The 16,276-nt window shown below is 41.9% G+C and overlaps 1 protein-coding gene across 6 annotated transcripts in view; it reads left to right on the plus strand.

The window, feature by feature from the left end:
- Nucleotides 1-16,276, plus strand: part of RGS6 (regulator of G protein signaling 6) — a 278,005-nt gene that overhangs the window by 167,355 nt on the left and 94,374 nt on the right. Inside the window, exon 1 of one of the 6 annotated variants that reach the window (XM_050336211.1) lies at nucleotides 13,154-13,243. The exons of the other annotated variants lie outside the window; for them this stretch is intronic. The gene's annotated coding sequence lies outside the window, so the exon portion shown is untranslated. Of the gene's footprint in view, nucleotides 1-13,153; nucleotides 13,244-16,276 lie in introns of those variants that run through there. 6 annotated transcript variants of the gene reach the window in all.

Genomic DNA, 16,276 nt, shown 5'->3' on the forward strand with positions numbered 1-16,276 from the left:
AATTCAAATGATCATTAAAAATGCCAAAGTTGCATTGTTGGATTTAGACACCACCAATAACTGAGAGAAGACTGGGACTTCAAAGGGACCTTTCTTGTTCTTGGGATTTTTATGCTGTTATAAAGAAATAGGAAAATTCCTCCTGTCAACAGGGATACTGGCAGTGCAGCTGGTGTCAAGCTATTGCCAAGAGGGTTCCCTGCAGGGGAATGTATGTGAGCTGAAGCACTTAAAAAATGTTTTTACTGTAAAAATTGTTGGATTGAGCAGAGTTTCACGTTGTTTTTGATAGATTCAGGAGTGTGATTTGATTTCCTTGTATCAGAAAAAATGTTCAACTTAAGCTACAGGAATACAAATCTACAGGGTTCCTGGGGGTAATTCACAGAATATGAAAATTGGTATGACGTTTTTACTTAAATGCACCTCAGTCCAGTTATTTACTTTTTATTGAGCAACAGGCTCTTCTGTTTGAAATTGATTTCAGGGTGGTGACTCAGTATAACTGGCAGTTTCAGGGTTAGGGTTTTACAGGAGAAAATGAACATGAATCCAGAATGAGATGTGAAAATTATGTTACTAAATTGCAGGTTATGGCTGGATCAAGTATGAGCTAACTATTCTTGAAGGTTCCTGGGGGAAAAAATGGTTTTCTGATTTGAAAACTCATTGCATAAGCTCAAGTCTGCAATACGCAAACTGAATGTCTTAGGATTGACTCAGCTAAAACAGGTATTTCTGTTCATATTCATAGCATTAAAAAATTTAATTGATCTAATCATCAAGGTACCTCGTGTTACTCAAAAGAAAACAGAAACAGGAGACCTCACAGTGTCTTTAAACCGTGGTTAGGAGCTCCCTGGCACAATTGAAACAGCTCCTTTGCATTCTGTTCTGGAACAGGAGCTGCAATTGAGTTGTCTTGAAATGGTTGGTTTTCACAACATGGAATAGTGAGAGGGTGAATTAAAAATAAGAACAAAACCTCTCTCCAGGGCTCTTAGAAAATTCTCAGATTTGGAGGGAACAAGCTCAATACCATTCCCTTCAGATGATTTGAAGACAGCTCCCTTGTAATGCATGGACAGTGCATGAAGCCTCTGAGTTTGAAAAGTATAGGAAAATAATAGCCCAGCTAAGAGCCTAAAGTCTTCTCCATTTCTCATTTCTCCTTTCAGATGCATAGACCTGCCCATTTGTAGACCAGAACCAAAAGAAATATATATATAATATCAGTACTTGTGATGGATGAAGAGGCAACAGCATTTACATTTGAATGGAAGCTGAGGACACTGCATTTGTTCAGTCTGGGGAACAAAAAACTGAAGGGAAAGAGAGGCTATAGAGAAGACAGGGTCAGATCCTTTCTCAGGAGTGCATGGTGAAAGCACCAAAGACAATGTACACAAGTTGCAGGGAAAGAAATCCCAACTAGAGTTAGATTTAGGAAAAAAGCTATTTATGATCAGAGCAGCTGAGCATGGGCCCAGTGGCCTGGAGAAGCTGTGGAACCAGTGGTTTGCAGCTGTTCAGGAACCCCTGAGACCAGCTGAACTGAGCAGTCTGACCTAAATGTGCATTTGGTCTTGCTTTGGATGAAGTTTGGACTAGACAACCTGCAGAGAATCTTTCCAACATGAATTATTCTTATGATCATTGGATACCCAGTTTGAGTGCTTGTCTAATTCCACACAAGGTCATGAACACGCAAGAGGAAGAGCTTGTATTTTCAAAAACGTGGTACCCCCTCTTGGGAAGAGATTAATTCTAGAGCCTGGCATTCTCACACACTTTTTATTTCTACCTGAAAAATAAAACAGCAATGCTGAGATGTGATTTACTTGGCAGGCTCATAGTGACTGTGATTAACAGGGATTTATTTTTGCTTGACACTTCTATTGTAATTGCTTCTCACAGGAGAAATGTCAAATCTTAGAGAAAAAGAAATATTACAGCAGTGCCTTGGTGCTCTAAACAGGCAGCTCTGTTTATAGTACAGCAAAGTGGGTGTTTGATTTAAAGTTTGAATACCAGGGAAAGAACTGCTCATCTGTGTTTTGCTTTCATCTGTCCTGATGCCTTAGGTGTGAATGAGACATTGGGTAATATGATGAGAAGGAGCCTCAGGGAGTTATCATTAATGGTCTTCTCTTGACAACAGGAATCTGGCAAAAAGGATGGAAACAACTTTTTTGAATGTATGATTAGTCTGCATGGGGATGCTGTGCCAAAGACACATTTTAATCTGCATTAGAAATAGATTTGTGTACCCTCTTCTCCAGCTTTTGGCTCAAAGTAGGTCAGTCAAAGGAGGACATATCACACCATTATCTTGGTTAAATCTTCACTTTTACAGGCAAGCCATAGAGAATGAAAGTAAGATGGAACCAGTCTGTGTGGCATCTGTGTGTATGTGTCAGACATTGTCCAATGTGAAGTTTGGAGTATGGAGTGAAAAAATGCCTGAGGGCAGGTGTTGAGTAGTGTTGTGATCCATGCCCAGAATGGATCGTCAGCCAGTGCGCATGATGGCAGTTGCTGCAATAAAAGGAGTTGCACATTTGTCTTTTAGTGAGAAAAAAATTCCTCGGTAATGATTTTGTTTCTGTAAATGAATTGGCAATTCTCTATTTTCCCAGTCATCAGACTCTTGTAAGAACATCTCATTATACTAACTAGCAACAGAACTGGTTTTCTCATCTTCTTTTCAATTTTCATATAATTGCATCTTAAAACTAACCTTCTTTTTGTTAGGAGGACCAAAACCACACTTTCTTCTCCCATTGATTCAGACTTGGTCCTATACAACGTTGCCAGAACAAGTCAGAAGGAAGTCAGTGCTGCAACAGCTGAGCTTTCCAGTGCAAAAATCCACCTTTATGCTTCTCAGTCTGCTCCACATTCCCAAACTCATTCCAGGTTCTCCTGGTTTTTTTGTGTACTGATTTTGTACCAGCATCTTTGCTGTCATAACCCAAGGGAGAGATGCAGCCTAAAATCTTTCTATTCTGCCCTCCTCCCAAGAGGTTTTGATACAGCTGCATTCTGACTCATACCCCCAACTTCAAGCGGGCCTGTCCCCCCAGCACCATTTTGAGTGATGCCTCATCCTCCCAGCAGCAGTCCCCTAGCTGGTCCCTTGCTCGCTCACTGCTCCTCACCCCTGCACTCACTTCTCTTCTTGTGCTGCTTCCAGAGCTGTCCGAGTGGCTGTGAGCAGATTGATGTCCTGGCTGCACTGGCTTGGCTTAACTGCTGCCATGCAAGCTTCGTGCACACAGCTCTGCCAGTGCATTTCACTCCTGTCCTGTCATGTCTGTCTTATGTAAGTCCTGGACCTCTCTGAGCAGAAAGTGCCAGTATTCCTGAAATGTGCCAGATGGCCTGTCGCTACTCGAGACTCAAGAGCTAAACCAAGTTTAAACTGCCGTGTGTCTCTTGTCTGAAGAAGCCAGCATGTGTCTTGGCAAATGCCTATGGAGTTGTCCCAGAACACATCAGAATGTCACTCACTCAAAGAAAATGCATTTGGCTGGAGTACAGAAATCCCACAGTGTTGTGAAAGAGAGACTTTATTATTGATAGAGTTCCCTGGTGATGTAGTTCAGGCCAGACAAGTTCTGCTGGAGGATTTCATATACCCATCGCGAAATGAGATTTCTGGAGCCAGTCTTGAGGGTGTTGCCTTTTTCCTTCAGAGGAGCTCAAACATAGCTCTCATCCAGATATGGCAGCCAGAGGCACAAGGGAGAAATGAGTTCCTTGTGTCCAGGGTTTGAAAGGCCCCTGTTCAGAGGAACTTAAAAAAAAAGATGTTGTGGTAAGGGGAGTAGAACTGGGACTGGCAATGCTGGCCAGAGCCAGTACCCATCACCTAGCAGGGCCTGGAGAGCAGGCTGCAAGGCTGAGTGCTTGGCCAGGATGTTCACTTTCTTAATGCTATTTTTTCAGGGGTAGAACTTGCGTTGGTGCCCTACAGAAACTACTTTCCTTGGGACCAAAACCTCCATGAGCTGACTACAAATGGATTTGTCTTCCCTAGGCTGTCTGTCCAGCTGCTTGCATCACCTACCCATAGGGCTTTAACTGCAGGACTGAGTCTGGTAAAGATTTCCCTCAACATCTGGGTGGTTTTGTTCTAGATCTTATTCTGTCTTTCCTCTGTGGTTTTGCTTTGAAAAAATAGGACACTTGAAATGTAGTACTGTCCCTTTTTCAGGCAAAGTTAGTAGATGTAGATAGTCCCAAATATAAACCAAATTCAATGTTTTACTAAACATGAATGAGCCTATTTAGTTAAAACAAGCAGACAAAACCCACAGACAGACAAAAAAAACCCCAAACAAACCAAAACAAAACAAACCCCAAAAAACCACAAAAAAATTGCCAAAACTTAAATCAATATCCAAACTAATTTTGGGGTGTTTATTGATTTGTAAATAGTACAAAGAACATGCTCGTGGGTTAAAATTGACATATGTTTAAATGTGCATATATAGTAGTGTATAATTTTTGATAGTTTGCCACATTGATATACAGCAGATGCTGCACAGTAAATTCAACAGTTTAGCAATTACTTGGTGGAAACTGGCTTGCCAGATACTGGTCGAGCATACAAATCTATTTATTTCTCGTAAAAACTCAATTGCTCTGAGCAAGTTGCATTTAAGCTAATTCAAGTCAAGACTGGACTTCTTTATAACAAGTTACATTTCCTTCTTTTATGCATCTCTTCAAATTGCACCCAGTGGAAATGTAATCCATCCATCCCTCAATAAGAAGTCTAGTATTTCAAAGCTGCTGTGAATCACACAGCATTAGACGTGTCAGCAATTACATGAGTAGCGCATGCCTTGCAATTATCTTTTATCCTGTAGCTTTCTCTTAAGCTCTCTATTCGCATGCCAGGAGACAAATTAACCCAGTTAAGGAGCTGAAGACTTAGGCTGTCTTCATCCACAGCACCCTCCTCCATCCCTTTTTCTCCTTAACTGCATCCAGTTTCTTACCTTTCAAAATGTGAGAGGGATGACGGAGGAAAAGATGAAAATCAGCTCCCTGAAGTGTAGCAATTCTTTGCCCGTTTTTAATATGCAAATCAACACCTCATAAAGCAAAAGTTTAAAGAATTTAATTTTCAGAGGAGAAGGGGAATAGCAGAATAATCAAATAGGATATGTTTGTTGAAGTAAGAGAAAGCAACCAAAATTAACATTTTGAACAGTGAATATTCAATATATCTGCACATGAGTACACCTGAATACATATAAACAGTGCACAATTTTTCTTAAGAATAAGCAAGCCTAAGAGTGGTAACTGTTGCACTCAAGAAATAACCAAAGACAGGTTTCTGCATTTGTAGGTGCTATGCAGAGCCAGGACTGCTAGTGTTTGTGCATCACTGCCCTCTGCTGCAGCCAAGTTCACTTCGTGCAGCTTTTCACAAGCTGTGCTGTGTCTGTATTGTGCATTCCCAGCTCAGGTGTAGTTTGTGTGGTGTGTTTTGTATGCCACAGTAGTGGTCCCCCCTAGCTGTGTGGCATAAACCCAGCCCAAATACTGGGGCATGTGTGACTTGACAGCTACTCTGAGCTTTGAGAGGAAGGATGGCTTTCATAGCTGGCCATTGATGTCACTTCTGTGTGTCTCCTTCATAGTTCTCCATCCTCCTTAGGATTGTTCATCTCCAAAATCATGCTTGTACATCACATGAAACTTACACATCCCTTAAAAATGTGTGCATGCATTATGAGATAAATCCTAAATGATTAAATGAAATCAACCATCTCTTAAAATTACCAAAATTGGGCATTTTACGTACCCATGTTCTTTCATATGACAGCACTTGAAAGTAGTCGTACTGAAGATGGAAGATATCGGAGGACATGCACATCACACCAGTGGGTGCATTAAAATCTGGCTTAGGCCACTGAAACACTTATGAAACACATCCTGAGCCTTTAGTATTCAGTCAGTAAAATGGTCTCTCAAGTGCCTAAGGCCCTGAATATTATGCCAAGTTTAACTTCCTTACTTTAGAATTGTGAAGATCCTTTCTGGTCCTGCTTCAGCCTCTGTATTTCAACCTCTGCATCTGCCAAGTGAAGTTATGACAAATCAGAAATGTAAATAATTATGTTGTGTGGATATTCCTGTGGCCGGTGAAACTACAATGAAAAATTACCAAAATTACCAAATGGTCCAGCTTTATCTTTCAGTATTGACTAGTCTCTTTTTTCTAAACACCAGGCATACTGGCAAAAGGGTAAGTAAAACCAAGAAGACCTTCCAACCACATGGGCAGAAATTAGAACACAAAATGATAATTTTTTTTTATTGCTGACCATGATCATAAAAATTACTGGGCTGGAAAGCATCAAATGAAAGCTGTGAGCCTGAAACAAAGCAGATCTATTAAAAATGGCTTAATCTTCCCACCCCCCCCTCGCCAAGATTTGCTTTTGGGTCTTTTCAGGCTTTCAGTTGAGACTAAAAGCTGGAATAGAGACAGATTCATGATAAATTGCCTGCTGAGCTCCAGTGTTTAGATGAATTGGTAATTCTACCACAATAACAAAAAATATTACATATTAAGGACATTTTGTTGCTGACGGCAGTTTTATTCTGAAACACAGCATTTAGCTGATGGAATATTGTGGCTAATGAATAAAGCATTAAAAGGAAAAGTCAACAGATTTCAATGCCTGTAGAAATACATAGGGATGAATGATAAATGCTTTTCTGGATTCATCTTTCTATCTTAAAAAGCGCAGCATTATTGCAGAAGGTTCTTTCCAGATCTGAGTGACACAGCAAAAGAGCAGAGATTAATTATAAGAACTGTGGGGCTTTGTTTTTTGGATGTGAGTGTTGAGCAGACTGCACTCAAGCTGCAGTACTTCACCTCTTCTGTCTTCACTTCATAACAACCTGGGAGTTGTGTGGTGAAGGATCTACCAACACAGTTTTGGTTTTTTCACACCTCTTGCTTTGTTTCTGCCCTGCCTCCAGCATTCCTGTGGGCTGATGAGCATCAAATGCACGGCAGAGCAGCTTTGCTCCTGCTCTGCCCAAGAAGCCACATACCCACCGAGGAGTATGTGGAGATTTGACCCTTAAACAAACCAGTTTTACTCTGAGGTACTGCAAAGTGCCCAATGGTAATCAATAGCAATGTGAAGGCATAAATCTCTGAGTGTGATTTGACAACTATTATTTTGAATCTATTGCTTTAGTTCAATGCCATTCCTACCATTAGGAAAATAAACCCCTCCCATTCATTATTGGGTGAATATGTCTGTCTCATCCTGCACATGTATTCTGTTAATTGGTTTCTAGCATCCAGCTGGCAGCCGGTCACCAGTGGTGTCCCCCAGGGATCAGTGCTGGGCCCAGTCCTGTTTAACATCTTTATCGATGGTTTAGATGAGGGGATTGAGTTCATCATCAGCAAATTTGCAGATGACACCAAGTTGGGAGGGAGTGTCAACCTGCTGGAAGGCAGGAGGACTCTGCAGAGGGACCTGGATAGGCTGGAGAGATTTGGCTGACTCCAACAGGATGAAGTTCAGCAAGGCCAAGTGCCGGGTCCTGCACTTTGGCCACAACAACCCCTGCAGCGCTACAGGCTGGGCACAGAGTGGCTGGAGAGCAGCCAGGTGGAAAGGGACCTGGGAGTGCTGATTGACAGGAAGCTGAACATGAGCCAGCAGTGTGCCCAGGTGGCCAAGAAGGCCAATGGCATCCTGGCCTGGATCAGGAACAGTGTGGCCAGCAGGAGCAGGGAAGTGATCCTTCCCCTGTACTCAGCACTGGTGAGGCCACACCTCGAGTGCTGTGTCCAGTTCTGGGCCCCTCAGTTCAGGAAGGATATTGAGGTGCTGGAGCAGGTCCAGAGAAGAGCAACCAGGCTGGTGAAGGGACTCGAGCACAAGTCCTGTGCGGAGAGGCTGAGGGAGCTGGGGTTGTTTAGTCTGGAGAAGAGGAGGCTCAGGGGTGACCTCATCACTCTCTACAACTCCCTGAAAGGAGGTTGCAGCCAGGTGGGAGTTGGTCTCTTCTCCCAGGCAATCAGCAGCAGGACAAGAGGGCACAGGCTTAAGCTCTGCCAGGGGAGGTTTAGGTTGGATATTAGAAAGAAGTTCTTTACAGAGAGAATGATCAAGCATTGGAATGGTCTGCCCAGAGAGGTGGTGGATTCACCGTCCCTGGAGGTTTTTAAGATGAGGCTGGATGTGGCACTGAGTGCCACGATCTCGTAATCACAGTGGGGTTGGATCAGGGGTTGGACTTGATGATCTCGGAGGTGTCTTTCAACCCAGTTAATTCTATGATTCTTTGGCTTTTTTAAGTGAAATTAATTTTCAAGGTATTATTTATTGATCAGATTCTTACTTGCATTTTAATTAAAGAGTTTATATTGCAAAAAACCCCGGAGTTTGTTCTGGGGTTCAATTTTCTGGACTTTAATAAGTGTGTTATTGTAAAGAAATGCAGAAGCTAAATTCAAAAACTGTAAATCCAGTCTCATAAATAATTTTTACACATTAGGTTTGATAGGTGGATGAGTCTTGTATTTTTTATATATTTCAGTTTACAACATTGACGTTACCATTAGTGTAACTGTTGGTGAAAACGAAGGGTTCAGGTTGGTTTTCTGCTTTAAATAGTACAAAGAATTACACAGAGCACCAGCTTATTTTTACTAACCATAAATAGCATACCACTCAGAAATCAGTGTTGCTGAAAGCTGCGTTGAGCAGTGAGAATGTATCTCGAGAAGATGCTGTAGCTGAAGAGGGTTGGTATAGGGCTAGAGCGGGCAAACTGTATGGCCTGGTTTGTGTGGGTACCCTGAAGTTATTCACCCCCTGCTGAATAACTTGGTTTATTATCTCTGTTCCAGTAGAAATATGCAGCTCTTTGGTGTGTTAGGTATTTGCACGGCACAGCACCTGAAAGTGTCATAGATTTGGCTTTAGAACCTTCTGTAAGAAAAGGCAAACAGGAAAACAAAAAAGCTTTTGGGCTTCCCATGCATATCCATTATTATAAATATTATACATTTGCATGTTTTCTTTAACTTTTTTTTTTTTTTTTCCTGCATGGATAAATCTCTCAAAATTGCATGCTGGTTTCCCATGGATTTGTTTTGAGTGTGGTGTTGGTTGATGAGCTTGGATATTTTTGATGTATGATTCACTACCACATGCAGAGAAGAAAATTATATTTTGGTCCTGCAGAGAAATAAAACTAAACAATTAGGTCTTCGTTCAGTTAATTCCTATTTGATGGTCGCATGCTTTGCCAGAATAGAGTCTCAGGATTCTGTTCCATTACAAGGTCACTTGGACTATAACAATTTTCTCCATGCAGATACCTCCTCACTATGGCCAGATTAACTCTTACCTAGAAGTGGTATGATAGAAAAGTAATAAAACTTGCAGGAAACTTTAAGAAGTTGGTTAATGTGAAAAGTTAATTGTACTCATAGGCAAAAAAATAACACGGATAAGAAAAGTGATGTGTGTCTCTAGCAATGAAAGGTTTTACATCCAATTATTATAAGTTTTGTGTTGTATTGGATAGAAAATCTGTTCTTTTTGTACCTATTTTATTGTGGATAGGGTTTTCTCACTTGTTTTTTTCCCCTTGGATTTTTGTTTTTTGGAAACATGATTGGTTTGCTGATTGATGCTGAAATGATTGTCAAATTAATCTGAGTGAATAATTCCTAATAGGTTTTTCTTTTGTGGTATTTTACTTTTGAGCTAAGTATTCAATACATTTCATTCTTATTTTCTGAATAGGTTAGACTGATGGAAAACCACACTTTTTAGCAAATGAGGTATTTTCCAACTGTCCAGTGTTATTCTGTTGAATGCTGTCTATGTTTTTTTCCTACCAGAGAGACCATGACAGGTGAACTTTCTAAGGAAACAGTAGTAGCCATAGAAAAGAAATAAAGTTACTATGTTCTGATAAAATTTTGAACATAAGAATATTCAAGGCTGTCATTGCTGAAGCAAATGGTTCAGACAGTGACGTACTCATCAAAGCTTATTTCTTTTGTCAAGCAGAAAAAAAATAATCTGAAGATTAAATCTTTTGAAATATGATTTATAGTTTTGCACTGTAGTATCTCATGTTCATAATGTACATCATTGTTACATGGGTAGCTCATTATAGTTTGGTTTTTTGGGGGTTTTCAAGTAGGAAGAGTTGATGTTAGAGTCCCAAAGAATGTTGGATCCTTGACACAGTGGCTTGCTTTCTTGGAGAGCTGTAAGGGTACTTGGAGATGACATGTGCCAAGAAGTTGAAAACACACAACTTAAAAATGGGGGGGAGGGGGAGGAAACCCCCACAAACAATTTAAAAAAACCCAAACTCAACAAAAAAACCCTCTCAAAATGAGCTTGCCGGTACGCATGTGCTTACTGATTTCAGAATTTTGCTTTGTCCCAAGTTTGGTGTGTCTGGGCACCACGTTGTGCCCAAAGGGAGCTGACAGGAATCAGGCACTGCAGCTGTGTGCCCAGCTATAAATAACAGGGATGTAAAGGCTCACAAGTCTTATTTTGTGTCCCTGAACTGGTGTAAGCACAGGGCGTGTTACTGGGAGGAGAGGGCTGACTGCAGGTGGGCAGAGGAGGGATGGAGACCCTTGCTCATTGTTCTGACCTGTGCAGCAAGCGGTTGTCATGGTCCTTTCATTAGATCTGTGTACATATATCTTTCCTGTCTCAAATCCTCCTTACAACTGTAGATCTTATAGGAAGGTATCCAACTTTAAAAATTCCTGGCATAAAAGAAATTGGTTGTTACCTTAAGAAAGTTACTGTCACCCTTCAAAAAGTAGTAATATGCTCAAAAGTTGGTTTTTGTTTCTGGTCTGACTTTGTCCAGAGAACATCCTGGTATTATGGTTGACAGTGAAGATATTTTTTCTCCCCAGAGAGATACTTAGTTACTGCAGTGAAATAGCCAGTTCACTTTATGTTTTTAATAAATTGTGTCCCTGAAAGCATGTCTGACTTCAAAGCACTTTTCTCAGGCCTTTAATTCCTCTTGAGCTTCTCCCCTTGACCCTTACCCAAGTTTTTAACAACCTTTCTGAACAGTGAAAACCAGAATTGTTTGAAGTTGCCATTAACTACTGCGCTAGTGCCAAATCCGAGGGTAATGTAACCTCTCTGATCCTGGTCCACAACCGTCTTACACCCCTGAGGTGGAGCACTACCTTGACCCCTCATGGTACCCATTTGCGTAATGGGGGTAAATTTCTAACATGAAGGTACCTATCAAGAAACAGTATGGTAAGCACTCTGTTATCTTTGTTCTTATCCATGATACATAAGCAAATTAATGAGCTTCTGCTTTTTAAATAGTATCACAGAATCACAGAATATAGTGTCAAAACATTTACTGAAATCAGCTGGCTGCTGTTGATCAACGAAGTGGGTTACCTTGTCATAAAAGTAAATCATTGCTGTTCACAAGCAAAGATGAAGGAATGTATCTTTCCTAGTCAGCTCCCTTACTACCATGAAGTTATCATCCAGGTTTTTTAGGAGTCTTCTGGACCTGCCTGTACCAGCTGTGGGGTATTCATTCCTATAGTATATTAGCATATCTCAGCACCATGTCTGTCAATGACTTACTGCTCATTTGTTCCCTGTTCAGCCCATCAGGCTGAGGTGCTTGAGGCAGAAGGGTCACTGTAGCCAGCATTGCAGAGGGAGAGCATCCCCCTCACAGCTCCTCAATCCCCATGGCTGGGTGCTGGTTTAGAGCAGGTCAGCTGGGAACAGACATAAAGCCTTGAGCTCACACCTCTCTGCACAGGGGAAAGCCCTCTGGCAGCCTTGATAACCTCCTCAAAGCTCACAGATGAGACTCTGCTTCATCATTCTGTAATTCTGCTCTCCCCTCCCCATTCCTGACAAATTTGTCAGGGTTGTGACAATAAAGTTGGGGAATAATGGGGAAATCAGAACAGTATCTAATGCAATGAGAGGAATAAAGATCAAGAGCGTACTTCTTGCAGCCTCTCTACTGTATTCAGTCAGCGTGTTTCTGGAGCCCTGTGCAAGTTAGATTTGAGCATAACTTCTAATTAGGTATCTGGGTCATGTTTGACACGCTCTTGGTTCAGCATTGACGTTTCTGTGCTCCTACTTAGCTCTAAATTTGCCAGCTGTTTTCCTTAAATAATTCCACTTTCCACTAAAGGATTGTGCATCTTATGTAATTACACCCACAGTAGTGTGAGGGCAGTCATAGGGACACAGAGGTAGAAATAGCTCAGTGGTTTACACCAGCCTTGGCATTCCTTAATTGAATCATTAAAATTTGGATTCCCACCTCTGCTCTGACAAGCTTCTTTAGCTCTGCTGAGCTCTCATTCATAATATCTAGACTCTGTCAATTTAGGCACAGCTCTGGAAACAGCTGTCCTCTGTGCCACTGAGTCCTCTAGTCCTTGCCTGTCAACTGTTTAATCCAGAAATGTCAAGATTAAATTCCGTTTCATTATTTCTCTTCAGTGGTCAAAGGATTTCTTACCAGTTGGGATAGATTCAGGGATGAGATGCACGAGTTTTCTTCAAAATAGTCTCAGGCTATGAAGCATTTGCTGAAACCAGGGGTCACATTATGTGAGCTGAAATAGTAGCAGCACTATAGGAGCAGATTGTGAGAGCACTGGAAAAGTCTCTCTGGGTGTAGAAAAAAAACTTTGCATGTGCAGTGTCAGGCTGGAGGTTTGTCAGTCTGAGACTACTGTTGTTAAAGTATGGTTCGTTCCATTAGGGTCCATGCTATTGAAATAAAGATCTTAAAAAAAGATGCCTTGTTTTGTCACCACCCACTCCTCTTTCCTGGGATTCCTGGGCTAGTCTGTTCATAGAAAAGGCAATGCCCATTTTAGGGACAGTTTATTTGAGATTTGCATCTGTGTATTACAGTAGGTGCCTTACTAGCACATTTTTTAAAACGCTTATCTTTTAAAATGAAGAAATGCTGATGCTCCTCCTCCTAGTTCACCCTTTAGTCCCTCTCACTGTTGGCAGATTCTACAAAGCCTCACCCACTGTGGTTTGCTTCAAGCACACAATCATTTCATTCTGCACTTGGTACCAGTAACCATCAGCACCTTCTGATGTTCTCCTTCTCCCCTCAGCTTCGCACTTTGCTCTCTACCGCTTATGCTTGGATCAGCCTCTCACAGCCTGCATACCAGGTACATTAATGATTATTAAAGGGTGCTTTCAGAAAGCTTTTGCATATTTCATATTTGCCTTTCATTTTTTGGGAATGAAAGCTCATATTAACCACCCTTACACAGCAATGAAGAAGTTAAGGCAGGTTAAACACAAGCAGCTGAGCTCCTTGCTGTGGTTTCCTATGGGCTTTGTGTCTTAAATTGCTAAGTTGTGCAGTCTGACAGCACCCTTCTGAGGTTTTAATATAACCATTCCCTAAAGGGACTTGCCTGATGTTAGGCATGAAAGATGTAGCTTAGGTGACCGTGGAGACCTAGATACAAGACCATCCCTTTCACTGTTATCATGGGTGGAGTCATGGCAAGCAGGATGCTGACAGAAGCCACAGTACCAATACAGCCCAGATGATGAAAAGATTAGGAGCAATCCTGCTGAGAAGGACTTGGGGGATGCTGCTGGGTGAGAGGCTGGACAGGAGTTGTCAGTGTGCACTGGCAGCCCAGAAAGCCAAACGTGTCCTGGGCTGCAGCAAAAGCAGTGTGGCCAGAGTCGAAGGAGGGAATTCTGCCCATCTGCTCTGGTGAGAACCCACCTGGAGTTCTGCATCCAGCTCTGGGGTCCTCAGTACAGGAAGGACATCAACCTGTTGGAGCGAGTCCAGAGAAGGGCCACAGAGTTGATTAGAGGGATGGAACACCTCTCCTATGAGGAAAGGCTGAGAGAATTGGGATTGTTCAGCCTGGAAAGGAGAAAGCTTTGGGGTGATCTAATTGTGGCCTTTCAGAGCCTGAAGGGAGCCTATAAGAAAGGTGAAGATAGACTATTTACAAGACCATGGGGTGACAGGACAGTGGGGAATGGCTTCAAAGTGAAAGTAGGTTTAGATCAGATGTCAGGGAAAAACTCTTTTCTGTGAGCATGATGAGGCACTGGAACAGGTTGCCCAGAGAAGCTGTGGATGTCCAGTCCCTGGAGGTGTTTAAGGCCAGGCTGGATTTGAGCTCTGAGCAACCTGGTCTAGTGAAGGGTGTCCCTGCCCATGGTAGGGACACTGGAACTATAGTAGCTTCAAGGTCCCTTCCAACCCAAGCCATTCTATGATTCAATCAAAATAGTCCACATTTCTCAGAGATTGTAGCAGATGTGCTCTAATGCGTGGCAAGACAGCACATAGGAAATGGGGGCTTGGGGGTATGTGAGGAGAGGCTGAAAAGCTGTCATGATTGTGATGGTCATCTGCAATTGTATATTTTCACTTTTGGCTAACAGTGATTGTTAATATGGACCTGGTGGTTTGCCCTGTAAAACAGAAGGGGTATCCTTTGCAGATGATACCTAGAGAGTTGATTAATATGCTGCCACAGTGAGAGGTAAAACCTGCAGATGCTTTGCATCATGTTTGCATGGGTCTGTTGAGCCACCTTCCTGGCTTTGCTAAATTAAAGGAAAGTAGCATCTGCTCTTCGGCTGTGTCACTTGACAGTACCTGATCAGCTTGACTGGGTCTGAACTTGTCAGCCTCTCTGTGCTGAGGGAAGGAGGCAGTCACTCACAGTTCATCCCATCTTGTCCCATTGCATAGCAAATTTGATTTCTAGAGATGTATTGTGAATTCCACTTCTAATGAAAAACTACATAGACTCACACATTGACATGAATGGAAGCTGCTTTTTGTTTTGTTACATGAACTTATCTCTTTTTTTCCTTTTTTTTCCTTTTTTTTTTTCTTCTTTTTGTTCTTGATCTTTTTAGGTCAAGCTTTTGGTGGTGCTAAAAATCGTAATTTCATGGTATATTTTGGTGGCATGGAATACTATGCAACCTATTCTCTATAAATAATCTGAAATGCCAGAGAGAGCTGTAGAAGTGATGATAATTTGTAATGCCATTGTTTTGAGTGAGAACTTGCTGAAGGGCCTTTGGAGTCTAGAGGGGCTGCACTGTATGTGTTTAGGGGATTTGCTGCAGGTGCTTTATTCTGAGGTGGGTTTCTACAGAACAGTTGTGAGAGAGACTCTGCAGGATCTCTGCTGGTGTTGGGATACAAGTTTTCTGAAAGGGTAATTTCCAGCAAAGCCAGGCTACTGTGGGTATCCATGCATGCAGCTGGCCTTGGATCTACTGTGCTGAAGACAATACCTTTCAAGCTCCCTGCTGGTGTGGGAAGGGACAGAAGATAAAGCATGTGCTTTTCAGGTGTGTTCTTTCCCTCCTTCTTCTGCCTTTTTCCTCATAACCTGCAGCTGATGAAGATTTCTCTGAAGTAACACTCTTAGCTAACATGGAGCAAGTTACAGGTATGAACTGCAAAAGGCAGGCTCTAAGGGGTGTAGTGAGAATGCCCACTTTGTGTCAAACCAATGGCCACCAGCAACCCTCTGGCTGTGGATCCTATAGCAGATACCAAGGATAGTATACAAGAGCTAAACCAACGTTTAGCAATACTGTGGAGGTAAATTCCTCAATCTCCAGCTGTCTGCTAAGAGGGACAGGGTGGGGGACATAGTCAGATGTTTTGCTATTCCATTTTGATTTGATTGTGTTTGCATTCTTCAGAAATGTAAAACAAATGGTTTTTACCTCACAGTAAAGACAAAAAAAGCCTTCTAGGAAATAGTTTGGAATATGGTTATAATATTTCTAGCATTTTACATTGGCATACATAAAATCCTGCTAACGTACACATAATGTACTTTTTAGGTTGTGGGTGACAGACACAAAGGGGTACTGTCATAGACATGGATTTTGGTGTTTGACTGGAAGAATTTTTAAGTTAACATGTAGATGTTTCAAGCAGTCCTTTGCTCCTGACTAATGCAGCAAGTGATAATGGGACTAGATGAACAGTGTAGGTCACTTTCAAGTGAAATATTCCATTGTATTCTAGTCAAGTAACCATCCCAGCTAGTTAGTTGAAAAGGCTGGCTAAGAACATGCTTTTGTACTGCTAGTGCCAGGGAGAACCAACTGCTTTGTCCAGGAAGATCCTGCACTGATTACCTTTAACACCCAGGACATCTCACCCTTACTGTGTAGGCATGCTTGAAGTA

Source organism: Myiozetetes cayanensis, unplaced genomic scaffold (genome assembly GCF_022539395.1).
Source record: "Myiozetetes cayanensis isolate MyiCay16 unplaced genomic scaffold, myiCay2020 scf6-25, whole genome shotgun sequence".
NCBI classification, from domain to species: domain Eukaryota; kingdom Metazoa; phylum Chordata; class Aves; order Passeriformes; family Tyrannidae; genus Myiozetetes; species Myiozetetes cayanensis.